The sequence below is a fragment of the Trichosurus vulpecula genome, chromosome 4 (genome assembly GCF_011100635.1).
Source record: "Trichosurus vulpecula isolate mTriVul1 chromosome 4, mTriVul1.pri, whole genome shotgun sequence".
Classification (NCBI taxonomy): Eukaryota; Metazoa; Chordata; class Mammalia; order Diprotodontia; family Phalangeridae; genus Trichosurus; species Trichosurus vulpecula.
In genome coordinates this window covers 64,425,285-64,443,386 of record NC_050576.1, presented here as the reverse complement: position 1 = coordinate 64,443,386, position 18,102 = coordinate 64,425,285, and positions in this window count along the sequence as shown.

The window sequence follows — 18,102 nt, the reverse complement described above, 5'->3', positions numbered from 1 at the left end:
TGGACATTGGCTCTTCCAAAAGACGTTCTTCTATGTTCCCTTTCCTTTCTTAGGCTCAAAGGCAGGTTTGAGGATATCTAAAATTTGGGTTAAAGTGAAATAATCCTGTTGTCTATACACTCCCACTTGATGTCACAGGATAATAGGTCTGAAAAGAAGGGATCATCAAAGTCACAAGGTCCAGGTCCTTCATTTTTTTGGTGAGAAAATGTAGGCAGAGAGAGCTTAAGGGACTTGCTCATAGCTACATATCTAGTAAGTGAGTGAGATGGAATTTGAACTCATTTCTTTCTGACTCCAAATTCAATGCCCTGTCTACTATGCCACTTTGCCTTTCGAGTCCTAGAGATGATAGATCAATGAAACCAAGAGACCTGGCCTTTGCCTGTCTTATCAACCATGGAAAGCCAGCTGAGAAGGCAGATATTAGCTCTGCCTCTGAAAACATCGCCAGCATTTATAAAGTATTTTCATCATGTATGCTTTTAATTTATTCATAATATTTTAATTAATGAGACAAGCTCTTTTTTTTTAAAGCCAAAGAAAATTCTGCCTGGTTTTTGTCAAACAAATATTTCTAATAAAATAAAGCCACTAAAACAATAGACATTTGTTTTTATGTTCTCTTCCTTGGGGTTTGTGGGACTTGTGAGAGGAGAGGTTGAGGATGTCTCTTGGGGCCAACATTCCATAAATAGACTTATATTCCATGACATTGTATGTCAAAATAAGTACCAGGAAGTATTTCAAGGAGATTTAAGACCCTCCTGGGACACTGGAACAATCAACTAGTGGAAAAATCTGTAGCACAACCCAGAAGACCTACATCAAGTTTTCAGTAACCTTGAATAGTAAAGTGGAATGTCAAAGCACTGTGTGGCCACTCTTTCTAAAAGCTTCCAACCTTGCTCCCCCTACCACATCCCCATTCCCATATCCCTGCCATTGTCCATCCAATTTCAGAAGTATACTGGGAACACACAGGAACTTCCATACACAAAGAACATTTAAACATCAGGATCTAATCTAGTCATTGAGATCAGGAGCTGAATCCATGGCATTGCACTTGAACTCATGGCAAGATCTCAGGAGCCTGAGCCAGGTGAATATAAACCTGGACTCAAGCACAAGACTTTTTTATTGGTAGAGAATTGATTATTCAATGTTTTGTGCCTATAGGTGCATTGTTGAGAGCTTGAGAAGAAGAGAGATTCTATGGTCTTCTGAAAATGGGCTTAAGCCCTGGCTTGACATATAATCACTCAGCTCTCTGTGGATGAGGTCTGTATAGGGTTCATTCTATTTTAGACTCATGGCATTTTACAGGTGGAAGGAACATTAGAAAATATCAATTCAATCCATATGCGAGCTGGCATAACTTGCAACATCACTGACTAATTTCCATCCAACCTCCACTTGAATCCCTCCAGTAAAGGTGAAACCATTATCTTCAGAGGCAGCATATTCCACTTAGGGGCATCTCTAATAGGATTTTCCCCTCATATTGGACACAACTTTAATTCTCTCAACTTTCAACTATTGCTCTTAGTTCTGCTTTCTGGGGCAAGCAACTAAACAGAATACATTATTGTACAGCCCTTTGTGTGATGTGGCCTAGCTTCTCTTTTGGTCACCAGAGGAAAGCACCTGCCACAGTTTCTCAAGGGCCAAGCACAGGGGAAGAAGATGGAAAATTTGTGGAGAGGGTGGGATGAAATAGGATGGGATGGGATGGGTTGGGATAGAGCCCAAATGGAATTAAGGCTGCTTGTTTTAAAGAATCAAGGGAGTAACACAGCCATAGATCTTTGTATGGTACAACACTTTTATTTTAGTCAGTCGACCATAAACATTTATTAAGCACCTACTATGTGTCAGGGACTGTGCAAAGTGATTGAGATAAAAAGAAAAGCAAAAGAGAATCCCTACTCTCAAGGAACTCACAGTCTAATGCAGAAGACAACACATGATCAACTAAGTACAAACAAGATAGACACAGGATAAATTCCAGATAACATCAGAGGGAAGCCACTAAAACTAAGGAGAATAAGTAATCCTTTTTGTAGAAGGTGAGGTTTTAGCAGGGACTTAAAGGGAGCCAGGTAATCAAGGAAGTGGAGATGAGGAGGGAAAGAATTCCAAGCATGGACGACAACCAGTGAAAATGCACAGTGCTGGGAGGTGAAGTATCTTGTGTGAGGAACAGGAGAGATCCATGTCACTGGATCACAGGATCTGACGTGTTCTACTCAGCCCCAGAAGGAAATATTAGGGGTAATATGTGGAAGTTACAAATAGATGATTTTAGGGTCAATGTAAGACAAAACTTCCAAATAAACTATCTCCAAATGGAATCAACTCCTCTAGGAGGTGATTCCTCTCACTCTAAGTCTTCAAGAAAAAAAAAAACAGACAGCCACTTGTTGGGAGTGGCAGATTTTGGCTAAATATACAAGGGAATTTTCTGACAATAAGAACTGTACAACAATGACTAACCTCCTGAGTGAGTAATCTCCCTGTGACTAGAAGAATTCAAGCAGAACCAAGATGACTCCCTATCAGTGAATTAGGCACCTGTGATCTTTGGATGCAGGCACATACATGCCCTTTGGATGGCAGAGTTCTCATTGTCTTCTCCCCCTAAGTCGCCAAGCAGAGATTCATGAGACCTCAGGGTCACCCAGAAAGCATGCAAACATACCTTCCCTGCCATGCTCACAAGTATCCGGCTCCTGTTAACACTCTAGCCTCACATACACTCTGGGTGTAACTTAGAATTGTTAAAGCCAGCTTTATTTGTTCAAAGCTACTCCAACCTGGTTCATTCCAGCTGCTTCCTTTAAATGCCCTGTAGCCTGTAGTGGAAGGGCCCATGATGTGTTCAGCCAGCCTTGCCCAAGCCTTTGTCAGGGACCACTGAGTAGTAGGGCCATAGTTATTGCCTTCCTGCAGTAGTCTACTGTGTGACGCTTTCTATAATCTCTCTTGCTTCTAGGTCACTGGGACCATCTTTATCCCCACCATCCTAATACCAGGATGTTTGAAAGGCAATTCATGAAATGAGAGTCATTGGATTAAATTCCTTGCGATTCTGAAGAGTCTATGAGTATTGTACTTAATATGTTCACAGTACCCCTGTAAAGCTGATATCATGCAGTAATATGGTCATAAACTTATGCATAAATTGCTAACTTTGTCTCCACATATGGGCAAAGATGAGCAGAAGGGCCACCTTAACAGTGTGGCTCTAAAGATGTAGGTCCAGGTTGTAAAAACAAAGGCATTTCTATTTGACCCTAGAGACTTTAGGAGGCCATTTGTGCTCACTGATTAACGAAGTCATAGGGCCATACCTGAACTTTAAGAAAAGTCCTTTGGCACTTGGTTATAAGATGTGTTGGATATGGGAGAGACTTGAGGCAGGGAGGCTGATAGTTCACTTTTGAGGAATATCTGAGCAAAAAAGTCATTCTGACTATTATAAATATGCAAATTAACTGCAAAGGACATATAAAGGAAGACACTTTCTGCATCCAGAAAAAGAACTGATGAATAGAAGTATGTATTTGTACATATTTTTGTCTAATGTAGCCACCTCTAGGGCAGGAAGGGAAGAAAAAAAGGGAAAAAAGAAATTTAGATGATAACTTTATTATATATTTAAAAGGAATAGCAAGTTGCACATAATATATTTGCAGTTTCACGAGCAATAATTTGTATTATACTGTTATTAAAATACTTATTTTATTCCATAAATTGAAAACAAAATAAAAGAATATGAAAAAAATTGAAAAGGAATATTTGGATTCAAATCCAGCCTTGTCCTGCCTGTGACATAGGCTTTCAGGGCCCCCAGACAAGTAAGAATTAAAGTTGCTGACAAGTCAACAATTTGGATTGATGGGGAGTGTTTCCATATTGGGATCTCTCTACAGTGATGAAATAAATTGTTTGGCCCATCAAAAACAAAACAAAATTTAACAAGTGTCAACTGAATGCAGAGAGTTGCATTAAACAATGGAACATATTTAAAGCTTTGGTAAGAAACAAATCATTACAGTTTAGTGGACAGCAAAGGGCAAAAAACAAATAATATTACATGGGGGCTATGTAAGATCAGAGGGAGAAAGCCATTAACAGTACTGAATATAAGAGAAGACTTTCCTAGAGGAGATAATGTTTAAGATGACTTTAAAAGGATGCGGGTAAGTGTCTGGTAAGTGAAGATGGGGAGGAAGAGTATCTCAGGTGTGAGGGTGATCAAAGACAAGAAAGCATAAAAGTGCAGAACATGTTTAGGAATCAGCTGTTCACTTGGGCTAGGATATGGAGTTCATGGAAGACAATAATATGAGATAAGATGGGAATGAGATGGTGGCACCAGGTCATAGAACATTATAAATACCAGGCAGATGAGTTTTTACTTGATTAGGGAAACAAGGAGTCCCCAGAGATTCTTGAGTGAAGGTGTGGCATGATATAATCTTTGGATAAAAAAGAACATGCTGTCAGTGGAGTATTTGAAGGGTGAGTTGGAGAGAGAAGAGAATGGAGAGGAAAGGCTATCTTAGAGCCTTTTTATTTAGCTTCTATATAGTACAGGAAAATGGTAATGAGAGCCTGTACTAGGATGCTAAGAGGGATTAGAGAAGGAAATGGACTTGAGAGATAACTGCAAAGTAAATATAAAATAATACAAAGGAATTTCAGAGAGGAAAGAGACCTAACAACTGGGGAGAGAGGGGACAAGGGATGCTGAACTGGGCTATGGCTTGAAGGGAACTATCTTTAACAGGTAGAGGAAAGGCTGGAGTACATTCTGGACACGGGGGACTACCTTTGCACTGTCATGACAATGGAAAATGGGATGTCATGTATGGGAAAAAAGTAAGCAGGACAGGATGACTAGAATGGAGAGTAAGTGAAGGGGTCTGATATGAAACAAGATTGGAGAGGGAATAGAGAACTTTATTGTGGAGGGCTTTAAATGCCAAGCTGAGAATTTTATGTCTTTTAAGGAATAGAGCCCCTGAAGATTTCTGAGTGAAGGAGTGACATGGTCAGATCTGTATTTTGGGAATATGGGTTCAGTAGCAGTATAGAAGTGTTACAGAAGGGAGAGACTGGAAGCATTACTTTAAAAGGGGGGGGGGGGAAGAGAAAAATGAATTCTACCGGAGCAAAAATAAAAAGATGAAAGATGATGCTTTAATTGAATAAAGCAATCTCAGGAGAGCATCAGCATTACTGGCCAATGATTTTGTTCTCACAAAGTCTTCACTAAAGGCACGTTTAATCGCTTTAAGAAAGATTTACCAGTTAGAAGGGAGGAAACAAGCATTTATGTGGCATCAATAATGTGCCAGGCACTGTACTAAGCACTTTATACAAATATTATTTTATTTGATCCTCACAACAATCCTGTGAGGTAGGTACTATTATTAACCCCACTTTACAATTCAGGAAACTGAGGCAAAATGAGGTAAAGTGACTTGCCAGGGTTACACAGTTACTAAGTGTCTTAGACTGGATTTAAACCCAGATCTTCTTGCCTCCAGATCCAGTGCTGTATTCATTAGCTGCCTCTGATTACTGAGAAGGAACAAACAAGACTTTAACGCTAGGCACCACATTCGTTCTATCTACCACCTGACAGAACCATCAAGTTCCAATCTACTTTGCATTCCTTAATCACAAGAAAGCAATGGACTCAAGAGAAGGTGATGCCATCTTTTATATAACACAACAAAATTGAAACATCAAAAAATCCTATAAACCATCTGGAAGAAAGATTCCACAACTGTCTAACAGGAATTATGTCATTCTACAATTCATGCCACATAAATCTATCTGGAGGAATCAAGGAAGAAGATCCAAATGCCAAACAAAAACCATTCACTATAATCAAGGGTGGAGAAACTTAACCAGGAACAGGAATCAATATGGATGGCGTAAAATTGATGCGTCTTCTGTTTGTTGACAACTGAATTATACTTTAAAATGATGCTTAAGAGATGGAAAATAGAGTATGAGAACTTCAACTGCTGTGTCACAATATGTTAGGCTGAAGGTGAACCTTTCCAAGACTAAATGTTTCCGCAATGAATACCATTGAAAAGGGAATGTTGAAATAAACAGCAAAGTGATTACAGAAGTAGAAAAATCCAGGGACATGGGGTGGAAAGTAAGCAAGGCCAATCCATCTGAGAGTGAATTCAGTAGAAGAAAGATAGTAAAGATTAATTTCTACAAAATTAAAACATCACTGATGGGTTACAAATCGTGTTCGAGGGAGGAAAAAAACATTGCTATTCTTTTACCAACAATTTTAGCATCGTATTATTAAGAGCAGAATAGTCATATTGGGTTAGATTCAGAGAAGTATTCTGTCTCTGACAAATGTACCAAGGAACAAGTTGCAGGAGAACACATTTTCCCTTTTGGATAAGCGATTTCTTATTGTTGTTTCTTCATCTTGTAGTAGAAAAATTTTTGAAATCCTTTGCAGATTACTATTCTTATAGAAGTAAACAAAGCTATGAGAATAGAAAGATAGTAGCTTTTGCCAATAGTTCTAAGGGTAACACTAAAATTTCACTTTGTGAATACATGTACACACATTGATGAAGTTAAGGAGACCCAGGACCTCTAGAACTGTGGAGCTGACTGCATTGATAAGAAAGAAAACAAGATAAATTGGGCAAGGACTTTTTATAGCACAGCCCCATGACTATTATATTCCTGAATTGTTTTCCGCTGTGTGTATGTGGGTGTTCGTAAGGGTTTTCCTCTGTATTATGTAGTTATGTGTGGAAGAGTGCACTAGGCTATGCTGTAAGTCTCCTGAGGTCTTGGGCACAGGAAAGACCCAAGGTTTGACCATGATGACTCTATGCCCCAAGGCCAATAATGGCTGCATTTTGAGTTTTTCCCTTTCACTTAGACATGCATATATGATACAGAAGTTGTGATGTCCTGACATATTAACTTTACAGGTTATGTTTAACCCAACCCCCGCAGCTCTCAAAAATTTATCTTTGTTTCCTTTAATAATCCATTATGAGATCCAACATTTGCAAGTTGGTTAACCTTCCTTTTATACTATATTTCCCATCTGTGCCACCTCCTGAGGTAGAGGATATGTGAAGATGTACATTCTTTCATTTGTCCAGAGTTACAGCTGTTGATATAAGAACTGTTGTCCAAGAAAAAGTGGCTTTCATTTGCTACACATTATTTTTATTGAGTACATTTCAATTGGTCCTCATTTCCAAATAATTGTGGAAGTCAACAGTGTGGTCAAAGTGCATACAGTTCAAAATGAGGGTGGTTAGTGAGTTGATCATTTGTTAAGCATCTACTATGTGCCAGTCACTGTGTTAAGCTCTGGGGATACAAAGAAAGGCAAAAGTCAATCCTCAGTCTTAAGGAGTGCATAGCCTAGTGGTGAAGACAACATGCAAACAACTGAATACCAACAAACTATATACAGGATAAATTAGGGGTAGTCTCAGAGAGAAAGCACTAAGATTAAGGATGACTTGAAGAATGTGGGACTTCAAGGATGGGCAGGGGCCAAATAGTTCACAGACAATACAACAGATATTCCACATGCCTGATAATGATTCCTAAGAATGGATCATGTACCTGTGGATACAGTGAGCAGTTCCATTGATGAATATTTCAGGATATGAACAGATACACAAGGTTTGAGAAAGAAAAGAAAATAGCAATGAGTCAGATTGAATCGTGGGATCCTTGAACTGGGAAAAGCATTTGACACTGTGATAGGACTGGAATTGATTTAAACATTAGCATAGCTGAGGCCAGCTGATAAGGTATTGGCCCTGTTCAGATGGATGATCTGTGGGAGATATGTAGACCCTTAGAAGGATTTTGATCTGGAGGGGAGTTACCTTTACAAGGAACATCTAGGGATTGCACCTGGAAAGCTCCTCAGACCAGGGGGACCAACCTCTACTTAGGTGTGGGCCACCTCTACTTAGGGTACTCAGTGTAACCTTTGTGTACAGTGGAAGACTGTGTGGAACAGAACTCATATATCTTTTTGCCACTGCCTGAGTAAAGACATCTCTTGATGGTATACTCAAGGCCATGATTGCTTTATTGTATGAGAAAATTAGATATTTTCGATCTCAGCTGGAGACAGACCTCATCTAGACCAATGTCTTACCTAAGACAGGTAGTCCCTTTTAGAATGTTCCTGGCAGGTGGTTATATTGGTTCTGCTTATGACTTCCAGTAGCAAGGAGCTCATGATTTTTAGTGCAGCCCATTTTATTATTAGGCTAGAAAGTGAGCTTATGTTGTGCCAAAGCTGACCTAACTATAATTTTCATTCCTTGGCCTCTGGAGCTAAAAAAAAAATATTGAAGAAATATTCCTGTTTCTTTTTTTCATTTCTCTTATAAGCTCGTTACTAGATCCTTCATCATGTTGATGAGTGACTTTTCTATATCTGCCTTAGTTCTGTCATTGTTCTTAAAATGTTCTCAAATGGGACACTGAGCTAAAGATGTGGCCTGATCAGTAGGGAGGGAGTATAGTCAATTGTGACTTCTCTTAACCTAGGCACCATACATTTTTGTTGTTTTGTTTTGTAAGCAATCAGGGTTAAGTGACTTGCCCAGGGTCATATAGCTTGGAAGTGTATGAGGCCAGATTTTAACTCAGGTCCTCCTGACTCCAAGCCTTGTGCTCTATCCACTGTGCCACTTGGCTGCCCTTACTTTTTGATTTCTTAAACTCAGATTAAAATTAACTTAAAAAGAAAGGTACAGTTTGGGATGAAATAATTGAAACCCAGTTTAATTTGCAAATCTGCTGTTTCACTAAGATAAGAAGAAGCAGGGATTGTAATGTCATAATTCAAATGGTAGGTCTAATTTGAAGATTGATTTCCCACCCTATCCTTCAACATCTCTCTCTCTCTCTCTCTCTCTCTCTCTCTCTCTCTCTCTCTCTCTCTCTCTCTCTCTCTCTCCATCCATTTGTCTATGCATGTATGTATGTATCTATCTACTCACCTATCTGAATTTTATTGACTCCTTTTTTTTATATTACAGTCATTTTTACATATACCACTCTCTCTTACACCACCCTCCTATCCCCAAGTGAGTGTTCCTTTGTAACAAAGGGGAAAAAATTATGCGAAACCAACCATGCCATTGTTTGGGTCTGACAGGTTAGTAACATTCTACACCCATTCACAATCTTCTCGTCTTTTCTCCTGAACCAACAGCGGTCATTATAATAACAAAGCATTCAGTTTTGTTTTAATTATTTCTTTCATGTACAATGTTAAGGCCTTTGTGTATATTGTTTGTTTGGTTCTGCTTACTCTGTCTTTCATCAGTTCACACACATCTTCCTAGGTTTTTCTGTATTCCTCATATTTCTCATTTCTTATGGTAAGAGAATATTCTACTATTGTTTCTGGGGTAGGGAATCTGAGGCCTCAAGGCTACATGTGGCCCTCTAGGTCCTCAGGTAAGGCCCTTTGACTGAATCCAAACTTCACAGAACAAATCCCCTTAACAAAAGGATTTGTTCTGTAAAACTTGGACTCAGTCAAAAGGCCACACCCAAGGACCTAGAAGGCCACATGTGGCCTCAAGGCAGCAGGCTCCCCACCCCTGGTTTAGTCATTGTACAGTTGATAGATATTCACTTTGTTTCTAATTCTTCCCCACTACAAAAAAAGTTGTGGCAAAATTATTTTGGTATAAATGTGACCTTCTTTCATACTGTCCATTTAAGCTCAAAGTCTCAAAGGGATTATATAGTTGGACATTTATTTTCAGTCTTCCCCCCTCTCCACACATTCCCTTATTTTTCTGTCCTTTTGTTAGGTTAGCATCAACTCCTGTGCCACAATTAAATCATCCTTGATCCCATAATACACAATGTTTTCTGGAAAATACAAATTTTAGAGGGCTCCCCTTCTTAAGGCAATTTCTCCTGTTTCTAGATTAGCCACGTATGTAAAGTTCATCCACAACCAGTATACATACTGTAACTTCCAGATCATATCAACAGGAGGCTGGAGTTAACTCAAACCACTTGCTAGAGTTGAATGTAAAATTTTCAGTGTAAGCTTTTACTTCTCAGAAGTGAGCAAATACTACAAATCATGGCTAGATTTATTGCTTTGTTGATTGTCTAAACTTGGGTTCAGCACACTGTGGTCTGGCTGGGCCCTATTTTTTTTATATGTGACTGCAAGCTAAGTATGATTTTCGTATTTTGTGTTGGATTTGGCCCTCAGGTTATAGTTTGTCAATTTTTGGTCTAGACTTAAGAAAATGTTAATAATGAAGATTAAATTTAAAATTATGGTAGGTATATTTTTTTTTTCAGAGAGGTGATTAAGTACACCCTTGGTCATGATCCATTTACCACTCCCTAAGCAGTAAGTGTGGCTCTGTACATCAGCTCTGATACTGTAGACGCAACAATTTCAGAGTCGATGGCATACTTAGGTCAAATTTGCCTCAAAATTCACATGGGCTAAAAAACCCAGGGAATATTATTCAGGAGATGAGAAGTTAAAATTTCCCTACAAAGCAATCCCTGTTAGAATCCATCATAGGCTACAATGCTTCTATGGATGAGCATAGTCCAAGACCCAGATATACAATACTTCATGGGAAAAGGCCCCACTGATGTTTTAGTGCACTACAAGCTTAGGATAACTCAGTAATATGACACAGCAATCACCAATTCCAAAGCAATGTTAAACTACACCAAACACAGTACTTAGAATAAAGGTCATGATAGTTAGTCAATTAGCACTTACTAAGTGCTGACTATGTGCCAGGAATTATGCTAGGCACTGTAGATAAAAAGAAAGGCCAAGACATGGTCACTGCCCTCTAGGAGGTCACGTTGGAATTGGGGAGATGACATACAAATAACTGTACATACAAGATTTATACCATGCAAATAGGTAATCTCAGAGGGAAGGAACTGGGGTAGAGGTGGGCAGGGAACAGGAAAGGCTTCCTAAAAAATATGAGATTTGAGCTAAATCTTAAAGGAACCAGGGATTCTTGGTGGCAGAGGTGAGGAGGAAGAACATTCTAGATACGGGGACAGCCAGTGGAATTCCCTGTGAGATCAACAGTAAGAAGGTCAATGTCATTGAGATTGTAGAGTCAATTGGAGGATAGAAATATAGGAAGACTAGGTAGTACCACTGTATTCTGCCCTGATCAAGCTTCATCTATATATTCGATCCTCTGTAACCAATATATGGCTGGGGTTGCCAGAGTTCATTCTGGGGCCAAGCCTTAGCTTTGTTCCTCAGCCTCCACACCCATTTTTCACATGGGAAGAACAAGGTTCATTTCTTCCGAGTTTTCAAGCCCCTCCCACTTATGGGATTATTCAAGTAAACCTACGGGCATGGAGTGTTATTGCAAGGAAAATAGACTCTATTAAAGCAAGAAAAGTTCTACAACTTAGAGCGGAGGGCATAATTTCAGGATTTAGGAACTAAGAAAAGCCACACACAGTGAGTCCTTTGAGCCAAGGCTCATCAGATTTAAATAACTGAGTTTAGCCCTTCTCCCTGTAGTTTTGCTGTCTTTTCCTGTTAGTCTCTTGGCTCATTCTCCCTTTCTTTAATTGGAAGAAAGATTTGACCCAGGATGACTGCCTTAATTCAGGGTTTGGGGAGATGTAGGAGGCATGATTTTTTCTCTGGGCAGCAACCTTTGTGTCAGGTGCCTCATCAGAAGCAGGGGGCCAAAGGGAGGGGGGATGGCTCAGAGGGTGTTTGAGTCCTGGAAAAATAGGTCGTCATCCTTTGGCATCACATTCCAGTTCTTCTTTAAGGCACTTGGGTGGAAAATTTTCCCTTGGTTCATCAGTCTATGTGTATTTCAAGGGAAATTCAATCCTTATGTTTCTGATTCATTTACACTTAACTCATCACAATGTTTTGTAAGAGAAATTTCTGGTCCAAGAGTCCTTATAAGCCTTTTTTAATGTAATCCATTTAGTAAGACTACAAGTTTTAAGCCATGGTCTTCCCAGATTCAATGATATAATGAGCATTTGTTAAATGTCAACCATGTGCCAGACACTACACTAGGCACTAGAGATAAAAATAAAATTGAAATACTTGCAAAACTGAAGGTGTTTACATTCTACTGGGGGTGATGGACACTGGGGTTGGAAGGATGGGAACAACATATGCCCAGATAAATAAATACAAAATGTAAACATAATATACACAATTTCAGAAGAAGCAATCTAACAACTGGGATGAATCAGAAAAGGTGTTTTGTAGGAAAAGGCACTTGAGCTAACCCTGGAAGGGGACTAGCAGTTCCAACACATGGAGGTGGTGGAGGGGGAGGGGTAGAGCATTGAAAATATAGAGACAGCCTACAAAAAAGGCATAGAGATGAGAGATGGAATGGCATATAAGGGAAAACACTGAAAGGCCAATGTGGCTGGAGTAAAGAGTGTGTGAAGGGTACAGGGTACCGGACCTGTCAAACCATTGACATAAGGAACTCCCAGGTGAGGAAACTTCTCTACCAAGTCAAGTCAACACTTTCTCAACAATTTAGAGTCTTAAAGAGTTTCATAGAGCAGAACTGTCAAACATTCAGCCCATGGAGTTGTAACATTGGCAGGAACTGGATTAAAATGTAATAGAGAAATATTTAAATAAAAATACAATTGAATACAGATAATGTTAATATGTGTTTTCCTAAATCAATATGAGGCTTCCGGGGAGTCCTATGTTCAGTTTAGTGGCCCCTGTCTCTATTTGTATTTCGCATCACTGTCTAGAGCACTGGACATTTTAGCAACCTGCTTAGGATCATGCACCTAGAGTCACTACCCACCTACAGGTGATACTTGAATGTAGTTCTTTTCTTTTAGATTTGCCCCAGCTCAGCTAGTTTCTTTAATTTTTTTTAACATTTTTATTTAAAGTTTTGAGTTCCAAATTCTCTTTCTCTCTTCCTCTCCTACCCCCTTCCTGAGATGGTAAGCAATCATATATAGGTTATACATGTGCAATTATGTATAACATTTCCATATTAGTCATTTTGTACAAGATGACTCAAATAAAAGTAAAAAATTGAAAGAGTGAAAAATAGCATGTTTCAGTCTGTACTCAAACAATATCAGTTCTTTCTCTGGATGCAGATAGTACACTTCAACATTAGTCCTTTGGGATTGTCTTAGATCATTGTATTGCTGAGAATGGCTAAGTCATTCACAATTCTTCATCAAATAATCTTGTTGTTACTGTGTACAATGTTATCTTGGGTCTGTTTGCTTCACTCAGCATCAGTTCATGTAAGTCTTCCTAGGTTTTTCTGAAATCATTCTGCTTGTCCTTTCTTATAGCACAACAATATTCCACTATAATCATATACCACAACTTGTTTAGCTATTCAACAATTGATGGGCATCTCTTCAATTTCCAGTTCTTAACCACCATGAAAAGAGCTGCTATAAATATTTTTGTACAAATAGGTCCTTTTCCTTTTTTGAATGTCTTTGGGATATAGACCTAGCAGTTGTATTACTGGATCCAAGGGTACGACACAGTTTTATAGCCCTTTGGGCATAATTCCAAATTGCTCTCCAGAATGCTTGGAATAGTTTGCAATGCCACCAACAGTGCTTTAGTTAGTGTCCCAGTTTTCCGACATCCCCTCCAGTATTCAACATTTTCCTTTTTTGTCATATCAGCCAATATGATAGGTGCAAGATGGTATTTCAGAGTTGTTTTAATTTGCATTTCTCTGATCAATAGCGTTTTAGGGAATTTGTTATATGACTATTGACAGCTTTGATTTCTTTGTCTGAAAACTGCCCGTTCTTATCCTTTGACTATTTATCAATTGTGGAATGACTTGTATTTTTGAAAGTTTGACTCATTTCTCTATATATTTGAGAAATGAGGTGTTTATAAGAGATACTTGTTCCAAAAAAATTCCCCAGTTTTCTGCTTTCCTTATAATTTTGGTAGCATTGGTTTTATTTGTGTAAAATATTTTAAAATATCTATTTTACATTTTGTGATGCTCTCTATATCTTCTTTGGTCCTAAATTCTTCCCTTATCTGTAAATCTGATAGAAAAACTGTTTCATGCTCTCTTAATTTGCTTATGGTATCACCCTTTATGTGTAAATCACATACCCATTTTGACCTTATCTTCGTATATGGCGTGAGATGTTTGTGTATATCTAGTTAATATGAATAGGTGCTACATTTTGTCAAAGGCTTTTTCTGTATCTATTAAGATAATCATATGATTTCTGTTGGTTTTGTTATTGATATGGTCAATTACGCTTGTAGTTCTTCTAACATTGAACCAGTTCTGTATACCTTGTATAAATCCCACCTGGTCATAGTGTATGATCCTTGTGATATATTGCTGTGATCTTTTAGCCAGTATTTTATTCAAAATTTTTGCATCAATATTCATTAGGGAAATTGTATACCCAGTGGGGAAGGTGGTAATCCCAATCTAATCGTTCTATGAATTCTAAGATTCTATGATCTTGTGGCTCTGGGTTATTTATAAATGAATGTTTTATTGCCTGTAGAATGTGAGGTAATCATATCCAGTGACAGCAATATTGTTTTAAGAACAACCTTGAGCAAATAAGTCATTTTGACTATTATAAATACCCAATTAACTACAAAGGACCTGGGAAAGAAGATGCTATCTGTATCCAGAGAAAGAACTGATAAATAGAAGTATGTATAGAATGATTTTACGTACATATTTTTGTCTAATAGTAGCCATCTCCAGGATGGAAGGAGAGTAGAAGGAAAAAAAGAAAACAAAAGAAATTGAAATGATAATTTTATTGTATATTTGAAAGAAATAACAACTTGTACATAATAAATTTACAGTTTCATGTGCAATCATCTTTTTAATTACATTATGTTGTGTAAATGCTTATTTTATTCCATAAATTAAAATAAAAGAAGTAAAGCTAATTTTTTAAAGTGTGAAATAAAAGCAAACAAACAAACTAAAGAATGTGAAATAATTGTTGTGTTCAGGTTGTCATGCATGGTATAGTTCCTTGGTGACAGGATTTACAGAATTTCTGTGATGGAAGAGAGTTCAAAGCCATATAAATAAAAATCCCCTCTATACCCAATGGTCTGCCAGCCCCTGTTTGAAGCATTCCACTGAGTGAAAACCCACTCCCTTCTTAGATAATGCATTCCACTTTTGGATAGTTAAAATTCTTAGGCAACTTGTGCACTTGTTACATAGTGTGTATTGCTCCTGCTTCTGCCTTCTGAGGCCAAGTGGAACAAGTGTGATCCTCTTTTATGTGACAACAGCCTGAAGAAGAAAAGACTCAAGGGAGACATGATAGTCATCTCCAAATATTTGAAAGTTTGTCGTGTAGAAGAGGGAAGACACTTACTCTGACCCCAGAGAGATGAACTAAAAGCAATGGGTGGAACTGTCCAAGTTTTTTAGGATTTGATTCCTTTTTAGCTATTTTTGTTCTGTCCTGTCTGATAAAAATCATTTGTAAGGAAGCAAATTTAGGTTTGATGGAAAGGGGGAAAAGCCCATCTTCCTAAGAATTAGAACTATATGAAAGGGGAAAAGACAATTTCAGGAGGCAGTGGGTTCCCCCTTCCCTGGACGTCTTCAAGCAAAGTCTTAATCCCTCCTTGTCAGCACATTTTAATACACATGCTTTTAGGGTGTTTGGGTTGAATTAGATGGAGCTGCTGAAGTTCCTCCCAGATCTGAAATTGTGTGATTCTGTGTGACCCTTCAGATTATTGAAAACCATTATCATGTCTTTCTTAAGTCTCTTCTTTTCTAGTCTAAACATTTACATTGTCTACAATCAAGCCTCAAATGATGGTAACTTAAGGTCTTTCATCATCTTGAATGCCTCGCTATGGATACACTCCAGCTTTTCAATGTTCTTCAAAAAAATTGGTTCCAACAACCGAACACACTTCTTGAGATATGGCCTGAAGGGGATGCAGTACAGCCAGACCATAACTTCCCTGGTTTCAAATACATGAACTTTCTGAATGCACTCTAAGGTTGCAGTCATTTCTTGTCTTCGATATCATACTACTGAATCAAATTCAGCTTGTAGTTCACTACCCCCTAAACCCCGTATCTTTTTATAAGTTACTGGCTGAGCTCTACCATTTTGTACAATGACGGCTATTTTTTTTACTCAAATACAACATTATATTTAACCCTATTAAATTTTATTTTACATGAAACTTGCTGTTCAAAATTGAGATTTATATTCTGACTCTGCCATCCGATGTATCATCTGTGATTTTATTGAAATCGTTTATAAAAATATTAAACATCACAGATCCTATGGACAGAGTACTATGAATTACCCTCTATGTTAATATCTAACTATTAATTATTAATGCTCTGTTTGGAATTCAAAGCCCTTCATATTCTAGTCCCCTCCTACCTTTTCAGTCTTTTTATGCCTTACTGCCTGACATATATTCTTTGATCCAGGATCCAGTGCACTGACCTCTTGATTATTCCGCAAACAAGACACTCCTTCTCTGGCTTATCTTAGATGGATTCAAGATCAAGGAGGTCAGAGTCACTGGGTCCTAGAGTAGTAAGTAAGGTGTAAGAAGACTGAAAGGTGGTAATGGTGGTTCCTTATGAGAGGCTTTGAAAGCCAAATAGAGCACTTGGTATTTTATCTTGGAAGAGATAGGGAGTCACTTGATTTTATTGAGGTGGATGAGGAGTAGCATATGGTCAGATCTGTGCTTTTGAAAAATCAGTTTAACAACTAAATGGAAAATGAACTGTTTTAGGGAAAAACTTGTGTCAGGGAGACAAACCAGCAGACAATTGCAATACTTCCTGCATGAGGTGATTAAAAGCCTGCACCAGGGGGTGGCAGTGTCAGGGGAGAGAAGGAGGCATATACAAAAGATATCAAATGGGTAAAATCAACATGTTGTGGCAAAATATACTTGGGAGGGGTGGGGGGATGGTAATCACATAGCTAATTTCTTTTTTTAAAAAAGCAGTTGATTTTTTTTAACAGACCAGAAAACTGAATGTAGTCATACCACTGACTGATTAAGCAAAAATCAAAATTGATAAAAATAGAATAAATAATCAAGAAATAGAAAGAGACATTACGTGCAATGAACACAATTTCGACTCGACCTATTTAAAGAAGTTTTTCAAGCTGGTAAAGGGGAAATGGCTGTCAGAAGTGACTTTATCGTTAAATCATTTTAATCATTTCCTAAAGTTGATATAGTATAAATTAATTGCTATAATGAGGCCATCAAAAGAACTTAGTAATTGCCTCACCAACATACACTTGATATCTGATCTCCTGGCCAAATACAGAGTTATGGAAGCCAAGGGCAACACCAGTTTAGAATATAACTCAGTTGTAAAATCTTATGGAAAAAGATTGATGGAATTGTAATAACAATAATTATATTTATAATAATGATAATAATATGCATATAGTGCTTTAAGGTTAGCAAAGTGATATATAGGTATATATAAAATCTCATTTGATCCTCACAACAGATGAGAAAACCACGGCTGACAAGGGTTGTGACTTCCCAGGGTAACGTAGCTAGTAAATGTCTGAAGCTAGATTCAAACGCAGCTCTCCATCCCTCTACATCCAGCATGATATCCACTATGGTACTGAATATTGTCTCAGAAAACAATGAGAATCAGTGGAAGGAAAGCAGATGCCAAGAAAACTTGGTGAGAGAGGTGACTAACCGAAGTAATCCCAAGGGCATTTAAGGATGGAACTGAATGGACAGCATGGGGAAGGAAAGAACTATGAATATTTTTAGAATAAGCTTTTTTGTCTCCATTGAAGACAGTAAAGCCATTTCATTTAGATTATAACATCATTGTCCTACACATGCTGCATAGGTAAACAGAAATGTCACTGAAGAAAACCAAAGTGGAAAATAATCAAGCTATTGTTCATACAGAGGAGACCTAAAGAGAATGGGATTATGACAGTATTATGAAGGATTGGTTTTTAAGTTTTCTGAAAGAAAAGGTATCAAAGGCACATCAA